This window comes from Lemur catta, chromosome 12, assembly GCF_020740605.2.
Source record: "Lemur catta isolate mLemCat1 chromosome 12, mLemCat1.pri, whole genome shotgun sequence".
Taxonomy (NCBI): Eukaryota; Metazoa; Chordata; class Mammalia; order Primates; family Lemuridae; genus Lemur; species Lemur catta.
In genome coordinates, this window is record NC_059139.1 from 35,197,674 (window position 1) to 35,224,384 (window position 26,711).

The window sequence follows — 26,711 nt, forward strand, 5'->3', positions numbered from 1 at the left end:
TAAAGAAAGGACCTTCAGAGCCCGAAGCAGGCAGCCACATAGGGCCTTTGAGTGCTGCCTGTGTGGGAGATGCAGGCCCTGCAGGTAGGGCTTGGCGCTTACTATCCCCCTGCTGGTGGGTGACAGAGGGCTGCCCAGTGGGGCAGGGGATGCTGTGGTTTGGACGTGGTTTGTCCCCATCAAAACTCACATTGAAATTTAATTGCCAATGTAACAGTGTTGGGAACTGGGGCTCTTCAGAGGTGATTAGGTTGTTAAGATGGATTAACGTCTTCCTTGTGAGATTGGATTAGTTCTCGTGGGAATGGTTTAGTTCTCGCGAGAGCGGGTTGTTAAGGAGCGGGTCAGCCTCCGCTATCCCCTCTCTTTTGCGTGCTCCCGCGGGCTGCTCTTGCACGTGCTCCCGCCATGTGGTGCCTTCCGTCGCGCTATGACACAGCGCCAGGCCCTCGCCACAGGCTGTCCAGATGCAGCCACCCAATGTGGACTTTCCAGCCTCCAAAACGGTAAGGAATAAATTTCTCTTCCTCATAAATTACCCAGTTGCAGGTATTCTGTTGTAGCAACAGAAAATGGGCTAAGATGAGGTGAAATAATCAAGGTCTTTCTTTAGCACTTGCTGGTCTTTTTTGTAGACTCTTCTACCCTCTGTAGCCCAGTGTTCTGATGTTAGGGGCTTCTGTCTGGTGAGCTGGTATGTGATTGGACATTAGAGTGTTAACAACTGAAGGGCATTTCTGTTTAATTTAGTTAAGTTTAACAAATTATTGGTTAGCTGCTACACACCAGGTATCTCTAGCCACTGGAAGTAAAGAAAAAAAATACAACACAGTCTCTGTCCTTTTATTCTAATAGGAGATGCAAGGCCCCGTGACAGGGGCAGGCAGAGGGCAAGGAGGAATAAGTAGCTAGGCTTTGAACTTTTAATCCAAATTGGGAAATTTTAGAGAGTGAAAGGGAATGCTTAAAAATTACAGTGGGTCCCTGGAAAGGAGGATGTAGGGCCGCCCTATCTTATGATGGGCTATTAGAGCCATGAGAAGGTGCAATTTAGAATAGTCCAGCCTAGTTAGAAGGTTGTGGGTGGGGGCTTAGAGTGGAATTCCAAACAGCTACTTATTGGTGGTTGTGCTTGAGTTGAGTCTTGAAGCATGAACCTTTGCATTTTCAAGCAGGACCACCTGAAAAGGAGGTTTTTCCCCAAATGACTCTATTGGTGGAATTTCAGGTGTTGTGACTCCTGGGAGTATAAAAGGGGAAAACTTCTAAATCATACTACTTTGGGTAAACACCCAAAGACCTTCTGTGCTTAATATGCATTTATGATTTGCAGAGGCAGCAAAAGTCACTTCATAGTTCATGATTCCTCCTTTCAGAAAAATAAAAGGTCAGCTGATTCACTCAGAATTCTTAGAAACAAGGAGAAGCAGCACACTCTTCCCAACTCAACCCTGCCATCCTTACCCTACCTCTCTCTGTTGCTCTCTGTTAGTATAAAGTAAATAAAGCTGATCTTTTAGCCAAGGTTGTAACAAGGTCAGTCTCAGGCTAGGAGACAACCAATCTCATTGTATAGCTCTCAATATTTAGACAAAGCTAAATTCTTTGCATTGGCACTAAATGTTGTCTCCTCAGAGCCTGCGTTTCCTCATCTAGTCTCTGCCCCAAGTCCTCCTTTCTTTGCTGGGTTTCTTTCCTAATTACCTTGCCTGCATTTACTTTCTCACCTGCTGAGAGCATATTCTCACAGTAGCATAATTGCATAGCTGTGGCTTATATTTTGCTACTACCTTGGGTACAGTTTGTTGCAAATAAGGACATTTGCAATCTCTGGGAGATATTGAAACAGTCCCAAAATAGCAGACATGCAAATGCTTTGCCTGATTAGCTGCTACTTATTAAAACATATGGTTTAAGGATTGAGTTGCCAATTTTATGTTTCCATAAAGTACTGTATGGTGTTGAATAATGAGGCAAATTGCAGAATACTGATGTTTATGGAGCAGTCAAATCTGTGAATTTCGGAGGCACAGACCATGAATTCTAAGTCGGAGTTTCAAGTCAATATGAACATTTTGCATTATGTATCTTCAACACCACTTGTTCTTATAAGGATTGAGCTCTGCTTTTTTCTCTTGTTGGATTATATCTCAGTCTGTTGCCTTTGCCCTTGTAGTAAGAAATGTTTCCCAGTACAACCAAAGTAGAAAAGACTTAAACTTTTGCTTCCAGAGTGTTTGCACTAAAAGCCCAGTGTCTGGTTGTTCTGGGTTGAATTGTGTCCCTAAAAAAGGTATATTGAAGTCCTGACTGCCTGTACCTCAGAACGTGACCTCATTTGGAAACAGTTTGATTGCAGATGTAGTTGGTTAGGATGAGGGCACACTGGAGTAGGCTGAGCTCCTAATCTAATGTGACTGGTGTCCTTACGTGAAGGCAGTGGTGTGAAGACACGGACACACAGGGAGAAGGCCACGTGAGGATGGAGGGATGCCCAGGGTTGCCTGCAACCGCCAGAAGAAGCCAGGAAGGGGCAAAGCAAGGAAGGATTCCCCTACAGCATTCGGAGGGAGCACGGCCCTGACGACACCTTCGTCTTAGACTTCCATGACGTCTGGGCCTGTGGTTATCCTCCTCTGGATGTCCCCGTTCACAGAAATGGCTCAATGTGACTTGGTGGTATATAGTACCCCACCCCACGCCCAAGTTTTCCTTTCCATGATTTCAGTTACCTACTGTCAACCTCAGTCCAAAAATATTAAATGGAATAACTTCAGAAATAATTAATAAGTTTTAATTGCGCACCATTCTGAGTAGTGTGCTATCTGGCACTGCCTGCTCTGTCCTGCCCTGGGGTGATCCTACCTTGTGAATTAACGAGTGAATCATGCCTTTGTCCAGTGTATTCGTGCTGTCCACACCAGCTGCCTGTTAGTTACTTAGGAGCCATCTCAGTTAGCAGGATCGACTGTCTCGGTGTGCCCTGTCGTGGTTTCCTGTAACCCCCTCCTACCCTCCCAGGTGGCTTCTGTGCAACTTCTAGGGTTTGGTAGATCGTTGTTTGGGAACCATCTCATGTAGCCTCATTGGGGTTCAGGTTCCCCACCTGGCTCCCCTTCCTTATACAGTGCTTGTGAGAAATCGTAAGTCGATGCTACTGTCCTATAACTATTACTACTTCCCTCTCTCCCCCTCTCTCTCTCTCTCACACACACCCCTCTCTAGGGCCCTGGTAAAAATTCCAAAGCTATGGATGTCACAATAGCTATTGGGTTTTTGGGAACAGGACCAGCTCAAATCATTCAAATTTGACCAAAGTTTATATGGGAGAATCTTTTTTCCAAATTATGACACCTTTTCCAAACTCTTCTCAATTCTACTCTCCAACCTCCCCCCATCCCCCTTCATCAAAACCCTTCATATCCTGAATTGTGTTCGCCGCTGCGGCCGTGCGGCTGTCACTCTATAACACCAGTGTGGCCTCTAGCTCGCGAGCTCCAGCCGAAGGAGAAGGGTGGGTGAGGTCTTTATACCATGGCTCATACGCGGCAGACTGCCTGCAAATGGACCGGTGGTAAAGCCCCCAGGAAGCAACTGGCTACAAAAGCCGCTTGCAAGAGTTCACCCTGCACCGGAAGGGTGAGGAGACCTCGTCGCTCCAGGCCTGGTACAGTGGCATTTGGTGAAATTAGACGTCATCCAGAAGTCCACTGAACTTCTGATTCGCAAGCTTCTTTTCCAGCGTCTGGTGCGAGAAATTGCTCAGGACGTCAAGACAGATCTGCGCTTCCAGAGCGCAGCTATTGGTGCTGTGCAGCAGGCAAGTGAGGTCTATCTGGGTTGGCCTTTTAGAAGATACCAGTCTGTGTGCTATCCAAGCCAAATGTGTAACAATGATGCCAAAAGACATCCAGCTATCATGCTGTATACTGGAGAACATGCTTAAGAATCCACTAAGGTGGGAAAACATTTCATTCTAAAAAAAAAAAAAAATTATCCCTGTTATTTATTGGTAGTTCTGAACGTTACATATTTTTCCTCCTATGGGATCAAAAGGTACCTAAGTATATGATTGCGAGAGGAAAAATAGGGGACAGAAATCAGGTATTGGCAGTTTTTGCACTTTCATTTGTGTGTGAATTTTTAATATAAATGCGGAGATGTGAAACATTAGAGCAAGTCAAAATGTTTCAGTGAACAAGTTTCAGCAGTTTAACTTTATAACAATTATAAATAAACCTGTTAAATTATTCTGGACAATGCCAGCATTTGGATTTTTTTTTAAAACAAGTAAATTTCTTATTGATGGCAAAAACAAAACAAAACACTTCATATCCTGCCACAAACCACTGCCCTGTCATGAGTGACTGAAAAGCAACATGGTAGATGATCCTCTTCCTCCGCTTGAAAAAAATGTTCTCATTGGGGTTTCTACTTAGCTTCCATTTTTGGTATCTTGGTATCTAGTGTCATATGTCTCCTAGTTGTTTGCAATAGAAAATTCCTTAAATGGATGTGGGTACTCTCACCATGTTGCCACCAGGGTGACCCTTACTAGATCTGATGTCAGCAAATAACTAAATCTTGTGGCTTGGAGGCCTATAGACTGTGGGGTGCAGTAAGGCAGGGTTTCTGAACTCCTTTGACCAAAAGATGCTCTGCAAGTTATAATGAGTTGAAAAAGCACCAGAAGGAACTTATGAAAGAACATGTGTATGTGGATTATAGTAGACAGCAATTATAGAATCAACGTGAATTAATCACTACAAGATATAATCACATTTTATTAAAAATTGTTTTACAATGTAATGAGATTAGATAAATGAAAATTTTATTAAGAATAAAAAAATATATAAAGACAAAACATAAATATACTTTGTATTTTTCAAAAAGAGAACAGTGTTTTTGATAATTTTTCATGTCTGCTACATTTTATGGTATTACTGAGTCAGATTCTCACACCAAAAGCGGTGTAGAGTCCACTCTTACATATTTTTAAATTTCAGTCTAATTTGGAAATTCCATTTTGCGTTAGGAATGTTGTAGCAAAAGGAAGATGAATATCAGCTATATATTTTATAATTTTTAGGTCAGTATGAATTAGGCTGTTTTAAAATTCATGAATTGTTTTGTCTTGGACAGCTTATTCTTCAATTTCTTTCTTTCTTTTCTTTTCTTGTCTTTTTTTTTCTTTTGGGGTCTTGCTATGTTACCCATGCTGTCCTCGAACTCCTGGGCTCAAGGGATCCTCCTGCCTCATCCTCTTGAGTAGCTGGGATTACAGGTGTGAGTCACCATGGCTGGCTTTTCTCAATTTCTTAGAAATCAATGATATAAGTTTTTCATTTTTACCTTGGAGAATTCTAAATTTTTGCCTGTTTCATTTAGACATACTTTGAGAGCCACAAAATTCTACTTTTTATGCAAAATATCTTTCTTTCAGAAATAGCACCATGGGAAATGAGTAAAATATATATATGTTCACTATTTAATAAAAATATCTGTTGATATTTTAAGATCAATCCATTCTAGATCAGCCATCATTTAGGAGACAGCTGTTAGTGGGACAATCTGCTTGGAGACGTGACTTGCCCTGCCCAGGATCACCAAGAAGTGTCCTGCCGGCTGGCCATTTACATGAGTGCCTCGTGTCCTACCTGCCTGTGGGAATGTCACATGGTCAGGTGATCTCTAATGTGGTTACATAATAGTATACAGTATTTCATTGATTAGAGACAACAGTGGTTGCACCATTGATGTAGTAATAGCTTTTTAGGAAAAAAGTGCCACAAATCAATTGTTAAGATCACATTGATTTCAGAAACATTAAAATGTGAAAAAAACATCTTCATCTTTGAATCAAAGAAAGAAGATAAAGCTATATAAGTATGTTCAGCAATTTTCTTATTTTTTATATTTAAAAAAAATATTACCCCTCTCTCTGTGTGTGCATATGTATATGTATATATAAAATGGTATGCATATTATTCATTTATTAATATTTGTTAATTTTAAACATTTTGGAAATACTCTAAGTTAGAAGGGAGTACAGAATGGCATTGCACACAGCAAAATAACTCTCATAAAAATGGTGCTAACCAAAGGAACCCAAATTGTCGAGGAAGGCAGGCCAAAGAAAGCTTGAAATAGTCACTGATCACAGATCTGGGTCTTAAGTGGAATGCATGCACTGCACACTCTGACCCCATGGAATGTCCCCCAAAAAGGAAATTAGCATAAAATCTGGGTAATTGTTCTGAAAACCACAAAAGAGCATCTGAATCTTGTGTTACTTGCCATCTTTGTTTCTGCTTAGTTGAGAACAGGAAACTGTAGATGACCACTGGTCACCTAAATTTTAAGGTTTGGGAGCCCTTTCTTGGCCAATTGGGAAACTTCTGGGAAGGGCCAGATTCTCATGGCCCCAAATTCAGTCAGTATCTTCTCCCTCTATCCCTTGCCCGGTCCTACCTAACCTCAGGTGCCCTTGCTGCTCTGTTACTGTGTTGGAATACACCTTGCGTGGGGATTTCTCAATACATCACCACTTCTTCAACTTCAGATTCTTTGGTGCCCGATTAGCATTTTGGAAAAGCATCGATTCCCAACTCCTCAACTCCAGGCTTTTAGTTGTTTCAGGTTTCACTAAAACCTCCTACAGAAATTTGGCCAAAAAAGGGAGAGGAGATGGTTTTAGATGTATGTATTTTAAAGTATCCTAAAAATATTTACTGGAGAAACAAGTGAAAATTGAGGAAGAGAAGTTTTTGGCTCAGATGTTAGGATGTTGGCTGGATTCAGGCAATTGTCAGGATTCGGACTGGGGTTAGGGAAGGATGCTGTGTCTCTGTGTGTGTAGAACTCCAGTGTGTCTGGTCTGGCCACCTTGGAAAGAAATGATAGTTGGTGACAGACTCCCCCCGCCTCCTCCCATTTATTGTTATTTTTCTTTATTATTAATATTTTTATTGTGGTAAAGGCACATAAATTAAAACTTACCATCTTAACCATTTCTAAGTGCACAGTTCAGTAGTGTCGGTTACATTCGCTTTGCCACACAACCGGTCTCCAGAACTCTTTTCACCTTGCAAAACCCAAACTCTGTTCCCATTAGACAACTCCCCCATACCCACCTCTCCCCAGCCCCTGAAACCACCATTCTATTTTCTGTCTCTAGGTACCTTATAAAAGTGGAATCATACAGTATTTGTCTTTTTGAGACTGGTTTATTTCACTTAGCACAATGTTCTCAAGGTTCATCCATATTGTAGCATGGAAGACACATTTCTCCTATTTAAGGCTGATGGGACAGACATCTTTAAAAGGATGTAGAAAGCAGAACATGTAGGGGGCACTTAGAGGGAACTTCATACTCATTGGATAATTTTTATTTTTCTGGTAATGCTTATTAAAGCCTTTTAAATACTTGTGCTTTCAAGTTCCAACAAGCTGACCTATTCAGGTTCCCTGTGGACAGGGCTGAAGGAGGAGAACAGTCTGAGGATGCTCGGAGAGCTCCTGAATGTTCTACAAATGGTCTCTTCCCTTCCTGGCCTTTATAAAAAGAGTGTTATTTTTAACCTTAAGTAGTGGTTCTCAGTGCAGGTAGGCGTGTGGGGAGTGATTTTACCCCCTTCCCCAGGGGACATTTGGCAATGTCCGTAGGCGTTTTTGGTTAACTTGGGGGAGGGTGCAACTAGCATCTAGTGGGTAGAGGCCAGGGTTGCTCTAAACATCCTACAATGCATGGGGCAGCCCCCACAACCTGAAATTGTCCAAATGTTAATAGTCCAACTGTTACTAGTGCTGAGGTTGAGAAACCCTGACACAGAGATAGAAACTCAAGAAGGTCACACTGTGTGTGGAGGTGTAGCCAGTGGGGAACATCAAGTCATGACACACTGATGATTCTCCTCGTTAAGAAGGTCTGGCATATACTGAAGTAGAACAGTGTCCATCTACGTCAAATGCTCAAAGTTGATACAAAAGATCACATCAACAGCGGCTTTCTTACCTAAACACCATTTGTCAAAACACAAAGCCCTTCAAACAGCTGACATTCGGGGAGTGCAGCCTCTGCCCTGCTCTGGGAGCTTCAACTCAGGATATTTCATGCTAGAGTAAACAGGATAAGCCTTTTCAGCTGCAGTGCTGTTTACCAGGAACCTGCTGGAATAAACTAGGTTGTTCAGTTTAATTTAGGGAGCAGCAGTGGTTCTTCCATTTGTTGAGCAGCAACAAATGTGTGGGCACATCTGACAGACCCTATCAGCTGGACTTGCCAAATGGAGAGGAAGACTCTGGAGTGCTTTCCCAGAGGATGAGGAGGGTGAGGACGACAGACTGCCCCCCCCCCAGAGGAAAGAACCGACTTAGATGGGAAGGAAGCAAGCCTAACCGCCCACCCTGCTCTGAGGGTGGGAATGGGACGAGCTCTGGAGGTCCCTGTGAGAGCTGTGCACCAGTGAGACAGAGACTGAGCTGAGAGGGAGATGTGGCCGTAGGGCACAGAGTTCCAGTTAGACTGGAAGAGTAAGTTTTAGTGACCTGCTGTACTGCATGGTGATCACAGTTAATACTAATGTGTTGTATGTTTCAAAATTGCTCCAATTCTGAGCACACACATACAAAAAGATAAACTGGTGAGACGATGGATATGTTAATTAGCTTGATTGACTCTTTCTATAATGTATACATAGATCAAAACATTACATCGTAACCAACAAATATATATAATAAAAATAAGTTAACTAAAAATTAAAGTGAGAAAATGAAACGTGGAAGATTTGAATATTATTTTTCTCCCATAGGTGGAAAAAATACACTTTAATAAAAATTGTACAAGTCTTCTGTGTATTTGCCACATTAGAATTCCCATCTACAGAAGACCAGGGAAAGAGGGAAAGCCCTTAGTAGTGAGTAGAAAATACAGTCTAGCCCAGCATCCCTCAGAGATCCAGAGCTGTCCTAATTAAGAGTAGATGCATCCCCTTTTGATAATTGTAACTAGATTTCAGTGCCAAACTTGATTGCATTTTATCTAGTCTCTGGGCAACCTGGTTGAGCTAGAGAAAGGTTGTGTTTAAGTGCAGTAAATGCCTCACGGAGGAACACAAGTGAGCTCTCATCCAGAGGATGTTAGGGTGTTCCCATTTCAGCTGTAACTTTTCAACTAAATTTCCTCCTGTTTTTGGTTCCATTGACCTATTACAGTTATAGCTGGTCCTCAGTGTCGTGGTTAAGAGTCCAGACTCTAGATTAGACTATGAGGGTTTGAATCCTGGCTGTGCTGTTTGCTAGCTGAATGCCCTTGGGCAAGTTACTAAACCTTTTTATGTATCATGTTCATCTGTAAAATAAGGATGAAAATACTTGTACCTGCTTCACATAGTTGTGCTGATTTAAGTGATTTAGTATTTGTAAACACATAGAACAGTTTCAAGGGAATGGAGAATACCGTATTTGCTAAATAAATAAAACAACATCTGACATTTTAAATTTGAAGCTCTAAATTCACACATTAGATTGTAACTTTATAGACTTTGAAGCCTGGAGCTAAATCCTAATGGAGCAGGTATCCTAAAAGTTAACGTGCATTTATCAAATAGCCCCCAGTGTCCCCAGGTCTGATTTTTGACTGCAATAGCAAGGGATTCTACCCTCCAGGGCCTGCACATGCTGAGGGTACCAGACATCCTTGAAAAAGTCTCCGACGGTTTCATAAGGTTGGCACCGACTGATTGTCTGCCTTCCCATCCACTGGGCAGGTGACATTTGGGACTAACTGCAAATTGGGTGAAATACAAGTTTTACTGGAGCAGGGACCTGGGATGTCAGAGAACAAACCCGCAGTCTCTCTCACTGGGAGGTGATCACAGCACTCACGCAGGAGGTTACAGCCTGGATCAAGGGTGTGGTTAAGATGTCCTCGGAGGGGCACAGTCAGGAGCTGGTACAAGCTGCAGGAAGGAGGAGGCCGGCATCTCCGCCCCAGCCGTGGCAACGTCTCCTCCACCTGCTCTCCCTGGAGCCCTCCTCTTCCACTGTAACAGGGATGTCAGGGATACTTTGACAGAAGCAAACCAAAGGCAAACCAACACACAAACAAATGATTGGAAAACAAGCCCACACAGTAGCTTGCCTACTGCCCGGAGGCCTGAAAAAGTTCAATCAAAACCTGAATGAAAGAATGCAAGTTCTGGCCACCCCAGGCACGGGCTTTGGAACCCAAGAGAGAAGACTTGGAAATGTCAAACCAGTTGCTGTCTGCAGACATTTTACTTTTTCTCTTTACTGTTGTCCTTAAAATTCCCTACAAACAGTATTGCTGGTTTTCAGGGTGGAAGAGAGTGAGAGAGAAGGAAACAGGAAAAAATATTTCAAGGGGAGGCAGAGTTGAAGGAGGACTGCAGTCGAAGGCTGGCGATTATTCCCCGTCTCTGTTTTGTCTTCTTCCTTTAATGTCTAAGGGAGCGCAATGGCAAAGGCTGGTTCTGAGCAGCGGAAGCCCAGGGCAGAGCAGTCCCGCTGCTGCCGTCAGATTTAGCAAGGTTTTTGCCCGTCTGCTTGCGGAGAGAAGGGGCCAGAACGCTGAGAACCAGGCATGACCGCTCTGTCTTGACGAGTCTTCCTCATTCTTAAATAGAACCTTTCAGAGCTTAGCTCTTCCCTGAAAATTTCTGTGGCTCAGAAACCTGCCCTTCGAACCCCAGGATGGCCAAAGTTTTTTTTTTTTTTTTCTTTTCCAAAACCTAATTCATAATCATCTCACTGGCTGCCCCCGGGCAGGGTTATCAGCTTTGTTGTCAGGATGTCTTATATTGGATGCTGTTATGGGTCAAATTGTGCCCCCTAAAATTTACATGAATGTAACTTTATGTAGAAATAGGGTCTTTGAAGATGTGATTAGTTGAGATCATTAGGCTGGGCCCTAATCCCATGTGACTGGTATCTTTATAAAAAAGGAAATTTGGATACAGTCACATGCACACAGGAAGAACGCCACGTGAAGATGAAGGCAAAGATCAGGGTGATGCTTCTACAAGCCAAGAGATACCGAAGGCTGCCAGCAAACCACCAGAAGCTGGGGGAGAGACAGAGAACAAATTCTCCTGCACAACCTTCAGAAGGCACCAGCCCTGCCAGCACCTTGACCTCGGACTTCTAATCTCCAAGCTGTGAGACAAGGAATTTCTGTCGTTTAAGCCACCCAGTTTGTGGTCCTTTGTTACAGCAGCCGGAGCAAACTAATACAGGCATCAACTCGAAGGTCTGGTCTTAATGGAAATAAACAAACAAACTTCTTCCTGGCAGGTTGATCTATTCCACATTGCCTACACAACCTTATTTTGACTTTTGCCAATAATGTTCTGTACAGTGAGCCTTGGTTTGGTTCTGCTCTGGATCCCCCTATATCTCTCGGGTGGAAAATTTCCTAGCTGCTGCAGGCTGTGTGGGGGACCAAGAATGGAGCTCTTTGTTTAGAATTTGCGTGGTATACATAAATAACAAGCATATGGGGAATTTTCAAGCCAGAGGCATTGCAGAGTTAGGCAAGGGAAGAGAGACTTCATTTGTTAAAGACATTTCCTGTTAAAATTCATCACAAGCTTCCCTACATCCTCCCTTCCTAGGGTCCTGCCCTCCCCTCCACAAGCCCCAAATATGTAAGAGACTTTCTTAGCAGCGTAGGCCCAACAGGATGTTGCGAGAATGGATAAGAAAAAATAGTACATCAAACCAGATGAATGGAAAAAACCCTATTTCTTTTTATGCATGTAACTTCAGAACTGTAAAAAAGAAACGAGGAAGAGAATTTCTTGTTAGTGAACATGCTGGTAAGTGTGTCTAAATTGTTTATACAAAGGATGGCCTTTAGAAAATAACCCTGATTATTTCCTATTATTAACAGATAGAGGGACATGCACTGAAATTCTACCTTCAGGCTTTTAATGAAGACCTCTTGTGCTAGCAGCCTGGCTGCCCCAGGCTATAACATCGGGCAGGCCAAGTTTAAGGTGTAAGAGTTGGTCTACTCCAATCCAGCCCACTCCAGACAGGCTGAGGGGGGCCCGGCCCTGGGGCAGGATTCTGGGTTCCCTGAATGCAAGGTGCCCGCTTACTGCTAGTTCCTGTTACCCTGTGGGTGTTCCACAGCAGCCACCTCTATTGGCTCTGTCAAAGCCTTTTTAAATGAAAAAAATTTCATTAGCTGCCAGGGAATTGGTGAGACAAGCTGTGAAAACGGCAGCTCCATTTGCTTGTGACTGAAAAGGAAGTTGACTCCTGGTTAACAGAAGCATCCCAGTTTCACACCCCGTTAACAGGGTGTCGGTGGGATTTCTCCGTTTCAACCCAAACCACAGCCCTGGGGAAGCTGGCCAGCCTTCCAGTTGCTTCTGGTGCGGATATACTTGGCTTCGTGGGCTGACTCAGTTGAAGTGATTTCTTCTGACCAATAGTTTTGGAAGAGGCACTTTCCCATTCAAATGTAACCACAGAAACATATTACAATTATAAATATACATTATGGAAGGATTGCTTTGTATTTTGAATTATGGTGCCTTCTGGACAAACCTCCAGAAGACCAGTGTATATAACTGATAATATGTAATAATATTAGGAATACAAAAGTGGCAAAATAGTTATGATGCCTACTAATACGAATATTCATTAAATGGTATAGTGTACATGAGCAAATACAGAACGTAGAGCATGAAACTGAGGAAGTCAGATTTGGGTAAAATTTACTGAAGATATACAATGTGCCAGGAAATGTGCTATGTTCTTCACCACGTATCCTGCTCTGGGGTGGAGGGGAGGGTGGTGGGAGAGAATTAGATCCATTTGGAGAACTTATCCTGAATCATTGCAGAAGGGTAATTTACATGAATGTTAATGAAGTCATTTAAGAATTTGAAGGGAAGCAGAATAGAGGTAATTATGTATCTAAAACCCACCCCCCTCAAATTCAATAACATTTTTCTGATTTACAGAAGGATTTAATCTCTGAATAATGTTTTCAAGGTCAAGACCCAAACCTTGTCTTTGAAATAATTGGCCTGTTGCCTGGAGTCAGGGGTTTGGGTTTTAGACATAAATACACTAATCAAAAACAGCTTTCAGGAAGGTTTCATTGTATCCCAAGCCTACTACGGTGACTTGCACATAGTATGCTGTGAAATAAGGGTTTGTGTAGTGGATGAATAGAGAATTTTATATTGAAATGTTGTTTGTAGCAGGAAGTTCCTGTACTTCCTTTTCCACTTAAAGATGATGAAGAGGGACTTGTCTGAATTGCAATAAGAGAAAATAGGTTAGAATTCCTGGCTGCAGGCAGAAAGTGATCTTGGTGAGCTTCAAGAGGGTTAATGAAGTTCTTTCTGGAGATATCTATGGCAACAGAAAGGTTAAACATAGTGCTGTGTAGAAGAATGGGGTAGGAATTGAAAACCTGTTCCTTACCCATCTCCTACCTGCCCGTTCATTTAGTACCTGCTGGGGGACACGGCCACACCCAGATTGATACGAAATCTCCCTGAGTGTTGAGACTTTATAGTCAAGACACTCAGCCTTTTTGAGGACACAGAAATCACTCAGCTCATATTGCCTGAAGTCTAACAGGGATACGTCTCAGTTAGGAATTGATTCAGCTGAGAATGAAGGAAAACCCAAAATAAATTGGCGTAAACAAAATAGAGATCTAAGAAGTCCTGAGGTAGGTATCTAGTTCAGCATGTTGTCAGGAACCACCATTCTCATCATGTGGCTTCTACCTCATTGTCCAAAATGGTTGCTTGAACTCCAGCCATCATGTCTACATTCTAGCAAGGAGGAAGGAAGGGATGAAGAGGGGCATATCCCATTCTTGTAAGCACATATCTTAGAAATTGTGAGAGATACTTTTGCTTGCGTAACATTGGCTAGAACTTATATGTAGACACCTTAGTTTTAGGGGAGGCTGAGTAATGTGGTCTCTATTTTGGGCAGTCAGGTACTAGCTAAATACCAAGGGTTCTATTATGAAGAAAGCAGAGGAGATTGGATGGTGGGGGACAACTTGCAGTCTGTACTATAAAGGTAAAATGGGCATCTGAGAGGTTTAATAGCAAGGCTTGTCACCCTAGCCATGAAACATTACCTTCCTGGGGTAAGGTTCCCATTTGAGAGTAGGCTCCAAAGGAATCACTCTACACTTCACTTTGGTCCTTCTCTGGGTGTTTCTAAGTAGCTTAACTTGATTTTGAAATCTTGACAGTAGGAATACCTTGGCAGATCCTGCAGGCATTTGCTAGACTTTTGGGGGCACCTTGGGTTCATAGCACTTCTTTTTTTTTTTTCTGGACAAAGTCTCGCTCTGTTGCCCAGGCTAGAGTGTTGTGGCATCAGCCTAGCTCACAGCAACCTTAAACTCCTGGGCTCAAGTGATCCTCCTGCTTCAGCCTCCCAAGTAGCTGGGACTACAGGTGTGTGCCACCATGCCCAGCTAATTTTTTTTCTATTTTTTAGCTGCCTGGCTAATTTCTTTTCATTTTTAGTAGAGACGGGGTCTTGCTCTTGCTGAGGCTGGTCTCAAACTCCTGACCTCAAAGTATCCTCCTGCCTCAGTTTCCCAGAGTGCTAGGATTACAGGCTTGGGCCACCAAGCCCAGCCAGCACTTCTAAACTTTTCCAAACTCTAATGAAAAAATGCACTCTGAGGAAGTAGATCTGGGCTGGGGCCTGGGATTCTGCATTTCTAACAAGCTCCCAATGCTGTGCTGCACACCACGTTTTGAGTGCAAGGATTTAGAGAAGGTTCTTTATGGCAATCTGAGTCCCAGTTTGTAGCAGGATATTCAGGAAGAGATGGGTGCTGGGGATTAGTATATCCATCTGTGGTTCTCATATACTACTGTTCATAAGAATGCACTGAGGAGCTTGTTAAAATACAGACTTCTAGGATCCCAACAACTGCTTTCAATGTAATAGGTATGCAGTGACAGACACATGATTTTTATAATAGGCACTCTGAGTAAATTCTGATAAAGGTGGCCAAAGAGCCACATTTTCAGAAGTATTGGTACCAGGTGCCTAGGCAGTCTGCATTGGTGAGGGTCTTGACCTCTCAGATCATAAGCTTATAGAGATCCTGGTGTTCTGGGATACATGGACTTTAGGTTTTAGGTTTAAGTCATTAAAGGAAAGACATTTTGCTTATCTTTATGGCCTAGGAAAATTTCATCAAAGGCACATTTCCCCCCATTTTGGAGCTAAGGATTTTTTTCTTGCAGGAAGTTTGAGGGTGTCTTAGTCAGCTTGGCTGCCATAACGTAATACCGTAAGCTGGGTGGCTTGAATAACAGAGATTTATTTCTCACAGTTGTGGCGACTGGAAGTCTGAGATCAGGATGCCAGCATGGTTGGGTTCTGGTGAGGGCTCTCTTCCTGGCTTGCAGCCAGCCAGCCTTCTACAACCACCTTCTTGCTGTGTCCACACATGGCAGGGAGGGAGCGAGCTCTGGTCTCTTCCTTCTCTTGTAAGGACACTAATCCTGTCATGGGAGTCCCAGCCTTATTACCTCATCTAGACATAATTACCTCCTGAAGGCTGCACCTCAGATACCGTCACATTGAGAGTTAGAACTTCATCATATGACTTTTGGGGGAATACAAACATTCAGTCCCTAATAGAGGGAGATTCAGCATCACTAAGAATGGTGCTGGCAGATTAACCAGAGATTTGGTAGGAATCGAGGACAGACGTTGGGGCTGGGGCAAGAGAGAATCAGGGAGGGGAGAAGCTGACCTCCCCTGGGCATTGCTATGTGCAGACATGTGCTGGCCATTGGGTAGGTGTTCCTTAGTGGAATCCACTACCACACTTTGAGATAGTGGAGGCTGTCCCATTTAACCTCAGGCATTTGTTTTAATATTCTGTTTGCACATGCTAAATATTTAATTTATAAAAGGTTGGAGGAAAGGAATGGATTTTGTGACCACAGGGTACCAGGGGTCTTTTTGCCTCTAAACTTTCACACCATGTTCACTGCCTAGAAGGTGTTCTTCCTCCCTTCCTCCATTGCCTCCTTCCCATCCCCAGCTCCCCGCTGCCACTCCTGTCTTCAAATCCTCTGCACTTACAAGGGCCTGGTTCAAGCGCTAGGTAGACTTCTCCGTCAACCTTTCCAGGAGTCCTAGATCACAGACCCTTCCACGGATTCAGTCCTTCATTCACATGGAATAGGTTCCCCCAGATTTCCACCAGCAGACTGGGGACTCATACCAAACTCCAAATACCAGTAATCCCAAACCATTCAGTGCCGGTGTTCTTCTGAGACTGAAGAGCTGGTGAAGGAATCACTCTTGTTTGGTTGCTTCTTCAGTGCACTCAGTAGCTCCAGGCCCTGTTTCCTTGGAGACGAATCCATCTAGCCTGTGAGGAGAGGAAAATGTGCTGGCCCCAGGGGCTCACCTCTTTTGACCTTTCGGTAGATGTGTAGCAGGACTGGCTCAGCAGGGCAGTCAGCTTGACTGAAGAACAGGCTGATTCTAGTCCTGGGCTCCAGAGGCTCCATTTCAGACAAGGTCACTTCCTGGACAAGAGAACATCCAGTGTTATAGTCACATAGATATTATTCCCTGTCCTATCCCTTGATGGTGGTGGGCTCCACTCTACCAGAACACTGATGTATTGCATTGGTTATGGTTCTCCAGAGAAATAGAACCAGTTGCATATATATCTATATCTCATATATCTATGTACATCTATATCCAGGAAGAGGTTTGTTATATAATATTGGCTCATGTGACTATGAAAGCTGAGAAGTCCCATGATCTGCCATGAGATTGCAAGCTGGAGACCCAAGAAAGCCATTGGTGTAGTTCTAAGGTCTGAGAGCTGAAGGCTTGAGAACTAGGAGTGACAAGGGCAGAAGATGGATGTCCCAGCTCTAGCAGTCAGACAGAGAGCAAATGAACCCTTCCTCTGCCTTTTTGTTTTATTCAGACCCTCAATGAATTGGGTGAGGCCCACCAACATTAGGGAGGGCCATCTGCTTACTCATTCCACAATTCAAATGCTAATGTCTTCCAGAAACACCCTCATAGATATACTCACAAATAATGTTTAACCAGCTCTCTGGGCATCCACAGTACAGTCAAGTTGACACATAAAAGTAATCACTACATGTATATATTTTAAAATTTCCTGTATATTACAATGTGTTGGCATCTTAAAGAACGATTCCTTCTGGTGAGAGACTGCCCCTCCCAGGGCTAGCCAATTCTCAGAGGCAGCAAAAGGCTCAGCCGAGAGCATGCCTTTCCTGCAAACTGCCCAGTCCAGAACCAGCCACCTCCCTCTATCTGGCCGGTGTACCTCAGGAGGCAGTAGTCCTCTGCTTCCCATGTCTTCCCCACGCCCTGCGTGGCCTGCTGTGCCTTCTGTCTGTAGGACCTGTGAATATAATACACTTTGTTCTCCTGACCTCCTCCCGTGTCACCTCTCATGGTCACACCTGGCTGAGCATAAAAGAATGCATAACAGTTGACCATAGGCTTGGGGCTCACATAGACTTGGCCAAATCTTTTGGGAAAATGAGAGCTCAGGGGACTGTGTACCCCCTGTTATTCCTCTGCTTGTCATCCCCGCCCCCCAACATTATTTTCTATCCATACCGTGAGGCATAAGTGATGTGTGTCTATGAACGCTTTGTAAAACACTTTCCAAACTTTGGCCATTAACTACTCCTGCATTTGAGGATAAAGCGACTTCTGTGGTGACTGATCGTGGACTCATAACAAATGGTGGAACCGTTGCTTTCTTCCCACTTAATAAATATTTTATGAGTGATTGGAGCTTATTGAATTAGCTGGGCCTTACAAAGACTTCCTCCTCCTTTGCTGGGAATGTAGCCAGAGTTGTGCTTTAATAGACACATGTACGTGTGCTCACACTGAACAAATTCTCTGGCACAAAGAAAGTGGTGGAAGAGTTAGAAAGGCAGAGAGAAGCAGAAAGCAGCCCCAGAGGAAGGACGTATATAAAAGCTTCAGTAGATTATACAGAAGGAGTAGTGACATATTCCCCCGGAACAGGAGACGATGCTGTCTGGGGCTTTGCATGTCCTGTTCTTTCCCGTGATGCCACTGAAAGAAATGAATGATGTGGGGAGGGAGGGAAGCTGAGGGGAGACCAGAGCTCCAGGCCTCAGCGTAACCACGCTGCCTTCGTGCCTTCTGAATGCCCGCGGGAGCTGCTCCTCCCGCCTAGCGGAGAAACAGAACCGGTTTCCATACAGTCTAGAACAGCTGGGATCGCAGATAAGGTGCAGTTTTCCTTTTCTGGCCCGGTGACCTGTGCCTTTTCAGTCAGTCCTGCCAACTTGGGTGGGGGACCCCAGAGACAGAAGTGTGACTGCTCTGTCCTCACCCATAGGGGCCGATCCTGGGGCAGACTGCGCGACATTTGTGTCCTGCTTCCTCGCAGGAGGGGCGGACCATCTCGGGGGCAGCGGGGGGAGGGCGCTGCAGAAAGACAGTCCAGGTGCGGATCCTGCCCCTTCAGTGACCCCAGGGCCTTAGGCAAATTCCTCCACCAACCTGCCAAGGAGAATTTCTGGTGCTGACGGTATAGCAGTGAACAGAGGGATTTTAGTTCTTGTGGGAGACAGTTTAAGAACAGGTAAAGGGGTGGGAAGGTCAAAAAAAAAAAAAAAAGAAAAAAAAGAAAAGAACAGGTAAAAAGAAAACAAAAGAATAGCGAATTATAATAAAGATTTCAAAGCAGACATAGGAGCTGAGGGGGCGATGGGGGCGAGGCTGGGAAGAGGACCAAGTCAGACGTGGTCCTGCATTCAGGGACTCACGTCCGAGGGGGAGTGAGATGCCGGCACAGGTGCGTTCATGCACACGCACATGTGCGGACGCTGCAAAGGAAACAAGGGCCTGGGCGAGGAAGAAATGGCGGGATGCAGGTGGATGGATCTACTTTAGGAGGGTTGGTCAGGGGAGGCCTTGAGGCGGCCACAGTTGAGCTACTAGAAGATGAGAAGGCGCTTGCCCTTCAGCCCGGGCAGCAAGCAGAGTATGCAAAGGGTGGAGCAGGGGAAGAGCTGGGAGCGCCAGAGGAGGTGTAGGAAGCCGGGTGGGGATGGAGTGGGGGAAACAGGACGTCCGAGTAGGAGACGAAGCCGGGAGCCTGGATGGGGTCCCATCACAAGAGGCCGTGCAGGCCCTGAGAGGGGCCTTACCGTCACTTCCAAGTGCGGAAGAAGGCATTTTGGGCAAGATAGCGATATAATCCAGTTTATTTTTAAAGAAATTCATGCTTGCTATTACTTTTTAACCTCTGTAAAGTGGGACTATTAATAGTACCGACTGCAGAGGGTTGGGTGAGGGTTAAGTGAGATCTGAATATGAAGCTCTCAGCCCGTCGTCTAGCACAGGGCAAGTTCAGGCATGTTACCTATTCCTGTTATTCATCCGCATGCAAAGCAGGCTTTGAAGCCACTGAACCATCTCATTCTAAAATTCTAAAATTGGCTATTTTCTTCCCAACCACTTGGAGCTGCCTTATGGGGACAAGATGAGGTTAGACCATATCTGCCTGTCTATGCCTACCTACCTACCTACCTACCTACATACTTACCTATACCTCAATCACTTTGTATATAAGTGGAGTCGGCAGAGGTAGGGTTGAGATTTTTGTGTGAGCACACATTTGGACCTAGTCTAACACTCAGACAAAAGGGCAGTCAAGTTCCAAATTCCCAGGTCCTTACTGGTTGTAGTAATTCTCACTGAGGAGCAATGAATTTGGTCATAAAATTGTTGTAAGGCAACCACAGAATGCCGAATTTTAAGCTAAAATGTTTTAGCTTTCTGGTGAACCCCCAATGTTGGACATTCTTTTTCACCTCCTTTCCGTCCTCCACCCTGCTCTCTGTCCTGGGGGCTGACCTCCATGGGCCACATCCCCTCTGACCGCTGGGTGATGCGGCCAAAGGCAGGAGACTGAAGGGCGGACAGACAGAGAGGTCAGAACATTTATTCCTTCTGCTCCCTCCCTGACGGCCCCTCGGAAGCAGCCACAGCCCCCCACACCGCTGCTTCCTCTGGGTTCAGGTGACCTCTCTTTCCTTGGCCAGGGCCTGTAGCAATTTCCTGCAGGTGCTTGCTGCTTTCCCTTAACCCTGCCCACATCTTGATAAATAGTCTCTTCATTAAAATTCTTTTTAATCATCTCTTTTTCTGTGTGCCATCTGTTTCCTGCTGGGATCCTACCCATATACTCTCTAAGATCAAATGTTTTTAAAATGTTCCCTTGCTGTAGGGCACCAGCCAGTTAAATGATGTAGGTATATTTTAATATATATCATATTTCAGTGATTCTAAGATGTAACACCCCCCCCCCCACACACACATTTTAGCATCTCTGAAATGAGGATGAGATTTGGGGATGTTTTACTCTTGCTACCAGTGTGGTATCTGTCAGTGTTTCCCTATGCGTGTGTGAACTCGGTCACTGATGGTCATGGAGTCCTCATTTTAATTGAGTTATGTTCATTGTTGGTACTACTTGCTGGTGTTTAAAACATTTTCAGTATGTTTACATTCTGATTCAGCTCTGGAATGAAGTCATTGTGTATATAGAGGCATGAAACAGAGCAGTGAGGAATAATTTTGATGTCAGTGAAGCAAATATCCATCTTGGCAGAATGGAGACAATTCCTTGTTTTTAAAGGGCTTTATGGTACTTAAAAAAGAAAGATACCCACAAGTAGTCAGAGCCGTGTCGCATGTGTTACCGAGATGTGTAGGATTGCCTACAATAGGACAAGCAATGCAGCTATAGGCAGTAGGAATTCCCAGATCCCTTGGAATAAATCAAAAAAGTTTCAAAGAAGCAAGGAGTTGGTGTCACTGAGTGATAGTGTTTTTTTTCTTTCATAGTGGTACATAAAATAATGGTGTGTCCTATAAACAGTTGACATCTGATGAAATATGGTATTTCCTAGAATGCTATTTCCTGATTCTCTAGCCTGTTTATTGACTCCAGTCCTGCTCCCTGGCAAATCTATAGAGAAACAAATAAAGGCATGGCATTCATCGCCAGGTAGGTGGGGAGTGTTTCTCTCAACTTTCCTTCCTCCAGCTCCTGACCCCGCAAAATCTAAACGTTTTCAGTTTGAAGCTTGATGAGTTACTGAACTTCCAGGGGGGTCCAGAAGCCCCCAGAGGCCAAAGGCTCCCTGAGTGGGCTGCTGTAGAGAAGAGAACAGACTGCTGCCAGGGGAATGTTAATTGAACATTTTATCTCCCGGTCTTGATGGAATAACTGAGAATAGGCCTTAAAACACGATTCCAGAAAAAATCAGGGAGTAATCAAAGAATGATTCAATAGAGTAGGAACATGTGACCCATGGCATCTCTGCTGTTTTCTTCCAAGCTCCCAATGGCACCCGAATCTCATGACAAGCTGGGGAGGGAATTACCAGCAAGGCAGCTCCTCAGCTGTAGTCTGCATATTCACAGCACTCTATCTGGGAAGAGCTGAAAGTACTTATACACAGCTATTCTCCCAAGTGACAAGAAATATGACGTTTTTGTGTGTGTATTTCAAAGGTAATACCCCTTTTCAAGTATGATCTTCCTAGGGGCTGTGTGCTGATGGAAAGTGGCTTGGGTGAGGACTGCATTTGTGAGATAGCTTTAGAACTCTGTGCTGAAATTGAAAAAAAAATAAGCATAATAAACTTAAATAAACTCTAAAGGTCTATTAAAGGGCCATATACATAAAAGTAGGAGACAGAATCAGAGGTGGATGGAGAAAGTCTCTGTGGCTAGAGGGACAGATTTTGTTTTAAAAACAGTTCAGGTGCTGTGCCAAGTAGCCTCCTTTTGTCCCCTGGTCCACCCCCACCTCCCTCCCCTGTTCTCTCCTTTTTTTCACCTGTCTCTCTGCTTTGAAAAGCTGACCTGTATGGACCCCACAAAGGGTTCCATGTCTTCTGGCTTCGGGTCAGTCCCAGCGGGAGAGCAGAGGGAGGGGTGAACGAGGTCAAGTATTTGTTCCCTGGCTCCCTTGAAGTGCCATGTCCGTCTGTTGAAAGTCGCAGCTCTTTTGAAGGTGTGGTCTCTGCATATGCTCTTCCTCTAGGTTTTGGTAACTTCTCCTACTCTTCTCTTTAGGCCCAGTTGGTAACAGTTCTGCTGCTATTCCACTGCAGGGTGCTGCGCTGTCCCTGTGGTTCCTCTACACCCACAGCGTTCTAAGTGAATCCTCCTCGGAGTTCCGTATTTCAAGTGTGCCATCTGCTTCCCCATGGAACCCTCATGCTTATGTGCCAGATACCCCTGCTTCCGTGGGAGACGTCACCCTCTGCAAGCCTTGAGAGATTGGAATTAGTCTGGTTCGGTTCCTTAGCCCTGAATTTCAGGAGGCAGATGCAGAGATCTGACAATGGTGATCGAGTTTTCTGACCTGTTCTGGGTGTCCAGAGATTTGGGAGAGTTCAGAGCAGTCATTTGGGAATTTGAACCTCTAGGTCTGGGACAAGAAGTTTGGAAAGTGAGTGTTGGCTTTAGTTTTCATTTCATTAAATCATTTAGTGATGGTTATTTAAGAATAACAAAATCATAAATAAACAGGCTGAAATTCGTGTTAAATGCTATTTTTTTGGTCTCTCCCCGATGGGCCTTGAATAATATTAATAGTACAAACTTGCAGAATATGGGGTTTGGTGAGTTTAGCTTTCCAAACAGAATTGGACTTTAACATTTGTAGTCACAATTTTAAGTAATACCCAAGGGGGAGTTGTCTGCTGTGGACAGTTGTTGAGGATGTGCACTGACACCTGTAGGGGGCACCATTCATATATACTGTTAATTGGCATACACTGCACAGCTGTGTGCAGTGACCCAAGGAAGAGCCACAGTCACCTCCAGCACAGTTGCGGCAGAACAAGGTGGAGCTTAACCATTGCCTTACTGCCTCTGCCCCGTCTGTATTTCAAGCTTCTGCTTTAACTTCAAATATCTCGTTTGTGGTCTGAATTTTGCTCTTGTCTTTAGCTCTTTATATATTGTAGCTAAATGTTTCACTTATAATGTTTCAATGCTCAAGGGTGCTCTATGGCAAATTTAATTTGGGGAGCACCAGGATGCAGAGAAGGATCAAGTGTCTGGAGACCTGTATTCAAACCGTGGCTGTACAGGTTCCTTCAAACTCTCAGAACCTGAGGTTTTCTTTTTAACTGCAAAACAGTGTGAATAGTGGCTTTTTCATAGGTTTTCGTGGATAAACAAGATTACATATTTGAAAGAGCCTGACACACAATGCATGCTGAGTAAATCTTGGTTTACTCTTATAAGGCAACACATATAAAAGTGATACCTTCATACAATGCTGTTATACATGAATTTCTGGAAGGATTAATAGGTAAGCTTCTTGGAGTCAGTTTATGACAGATTTCTTCATGCAACAGAACAGTTTGGGAGGCTAAAGACAGCAGCTTAGCTGGAGTCGAGGCTAACTGCACATGGCATTCAACTCCGGGGCAGAGGTCTGATCCCTGGAGAGTTCAAAACTGTCCCTAGCTTTTCCTTTTCTCTCCCACATTTTGAGTTTTCCTATCTATCGACAGAACGAAATGGTGAAGAGGCATTCCTCTTTGCCTTCGAATGTTTGCATGGCCTGCTTTTGTGATTAGAAAAGTCAGAGAGAGCTGGGATCTTTCACCCTTATCCTAACTGGTACATGGCACATGTCTGCATTTGGAATTCATCTCATTATTGGTGGGGTCTGGGGGAAGGGTGACATTTAGAGCAAAGTGTTGTTCTTAATGCCAAGATGGGCCTATCAGCTCTTCTGCTCTCATCACTTGGACGTTGTGTTCTACGGTGATGGGATTAGGGAGCGGGAAGTGAAGGATGTCACAAACTGGAGAAGGGTTTAACCTGGAAGGGGACAATCATTTACTCCCCTGTTAGGTGACTCCTGACTCCAAAGCCAAACTTTTCAATCTTCTTCTGTGATTCCGGGAGCCAAAACAATGAAAGAGGACTTGGTCCAGTAATAATAGTGATAGCTTATATTTGTATAATGCTCTGTGCTTTGGAAAGCCGCTCTGCAATCTCACTTGACCCTCACATAAACCCAGTGAGGTGGCTTGGGAGGCATTAGTTTCTTTATTTTAGAGCTATGAAATCCAAGAAGATATTAAGTGTCTCGCCATGATCTCATAACATGTAAGTGATAGCGTCTAGTTCTCCTGGGTCCTAGTCTAGTATTTTTTATATTACACTGTATTGTCTTGAGCATTCACATTCTTTTTAAAAAATTTAATGCAATTTCTAATGAATATGTAATATGTGTCCATGGTTTCAAATTCAAAAAGGTCCAAAGGGATATACAGTGAAAAATGTCTTCCTCCCTCTTGTCCACTCCTTCAGGAACACACTGATCCTTTCTGGATATAAGCACCGTTTCTGTTTCTGTGTTCTTTGGTGATACTCTGTGCATTTATAAACATGAATGTGTATCCTCCCCCTCCCCGATGATTGACTTAAAAAACAAGAAACATCCTAGAGAAGTGGGCTTGGAGAAGTTGGTAAAAGATCTCACTTGGGCTTTTATGAGAAACACATCTAATCTTTATAGCTTAGCTTTTGGGGGTCTAAATGGTATATTTTAGCTTTTTAAATATAAAAGACAATTGCTTTACACTTTAGATCTTAAAAGTAATTGAGATGAGTTTAAAAGAAGTTCTTACTGTGGAACTTTTTTCTAATAATAATAATGGATAATTGTTATTAAGATATTTACTAAATTTCAGTTACCATTCTAAGTACTCTTTGTATAATATTTTCATTAATCTACACATTAAAACTATAATAAAGGTACCATTATTGTTCATTTTTACTGTTGAGAAAACCAAGTCTCAGAAAGGTTCGGTAATTTACCCAATAGATTCAAAGCAAGGCAGTCTTACCCAAGGCCCACATTCTTAACCCCTATATCCATGTGAAAAACCATTCATGTGGTTCCATAGCTCCTGGAAATGATTCCATCAAGGAAGCAGGAATTACAGATAGCCTGCCCTTTTCATGCTGGCTTGCTCCCGGTGTTGAAGTGGTCACTGAAGCTTGGTCGGCTTCTGCTTCCCATCTGCAGTCTTTCCCTTCTTCTGCCCAAGGTTGTGCCCAAGGGTCAGGAATTTGCTTTCTGGCTCATCAAGTCATTTCCCATCTTCCTCCACAATTCCTAAACCAGGGCTGTAAGAGTGTTCTCTCTTGTAAGTATGCGACACTGTTTTCTAGAACATGAAATCATCAAGATGGGACTCAAGAAACAGAAGTTGGAGAAAGCCACTTAGTATTCCAGAAATGTGGGCCCTTACATTCCTAGTCTTAAAGTCAGCTCCCCTAACAGAGCCTCACTATTCCACGTTGTCACAATGCATCACCTCTTCTTACACTGCATGTTGTCTTTAGTTGTGCTCTCAAAACTCGGAAGCACAGGACCAGACTGGTTTTCCCCAATCCATTGCACATCAATGCTGACACTCAGTTCACTCTACCTGAAACTTGCCAAGCCAGTTCCATACCTGAACTGGCCCACACCTTGGTCAACAAGATGAGTGCACTGAGCACGCACTCGGACGGTGTGTCATGGTCAAATTGCTACAGGCATTTCTAAGCACTGACTGTCTTTGCAAAGCAACAGTTTGGGGACTGGCAGCAATGTGAAGACCACACCTTAGGTAGCCCTGTGTGTAGAATGCTGTGAACTGATTAGCTGGATGCACAAGCCCACTAATTATCTAACTGGCTACTCGACATCTTATGTCTGCATCTCCCAAAGGGCCCTCAAACTCAAATGTCCAGAGTAGTTTGCCGCCTTCTCCTCCCAAGCTGTCCTCTTCCAGCTTCCTTTACACAGTAAAGGGCACCATCATCTCTCCAGTTGCATATCCTCCAGTTCCATATCCTCCCTTCAGTACCTGCTCTGAGGTAATGAGCCAGGACCCTGTACGTATTTCTCCCTGTAGCAGGCACGAGGACGTAGAGCTTCATCAGCAGGGAGCCCTAGAGAGACAATGAGGGAGGAAGTGGTTTCTTTGGTTGGTTGGTTCCAGTGTGCGCAGGCTCCCACTCTGACATTGGCTGATGAGTGTGAATCTTGTGTGCCTGCGGTGACATTTTGGCAAGTTCACCCCACGCAGGGGTCACAGGCAGCACAGTCGGCGACAAGTCAATATCTATTCAACCCCTAGTGATTAGAACATGCCACAAAACAACCCAAAGCTCATCTTATCTGACACAGTCACGAAGATGGTCGGGATGCTGTGATCCCCTGGCCCCATGAGATGGTCTCCACCCAGTGCCAGCCGTTTTCTGCCATTCAGGGTGAGCACCATCTGTATTTGCCCTGCCCTTTCCTCAGAACAAACAGAGGGGACGTGAGCAGGGCTTAGAAATACCTGCAACTATCCCACACCTGGGGCTGGAAAGGTCCAGCTCCCCACACTTTCCAATCAACCCAGGTAACCCCTTAGACCAGATAAGTGACACACCTGGCCCCCTTTGGCCTCTTGACTTTTTTTCCCTCTGAGCTACTCTCATCCCACTCCCTTCCTGGTCTTACGGCGGAGGTCCCCTTGCTTTGTGTCTCAGCAGGTTGACCGTAGCCCATTTCATGCTGTGATGCTACCATGCACTAGGGCTGG

At 44.2% G+C, this 26,711-nt stretch overlaps 1 pseudogene; it reads left to right on the forward strand.

The window, feature by feature from the left end:
• The first annotated feature begins 3,487 nt into the window (after window positions 1–3,487).
• LOC123648157 lies at window positions 3,488–22,376 on the forward strand (annotated as a pseudogene).
• Window positions 22,377–26,711: the final 4,335 nt, after the last annotated feature.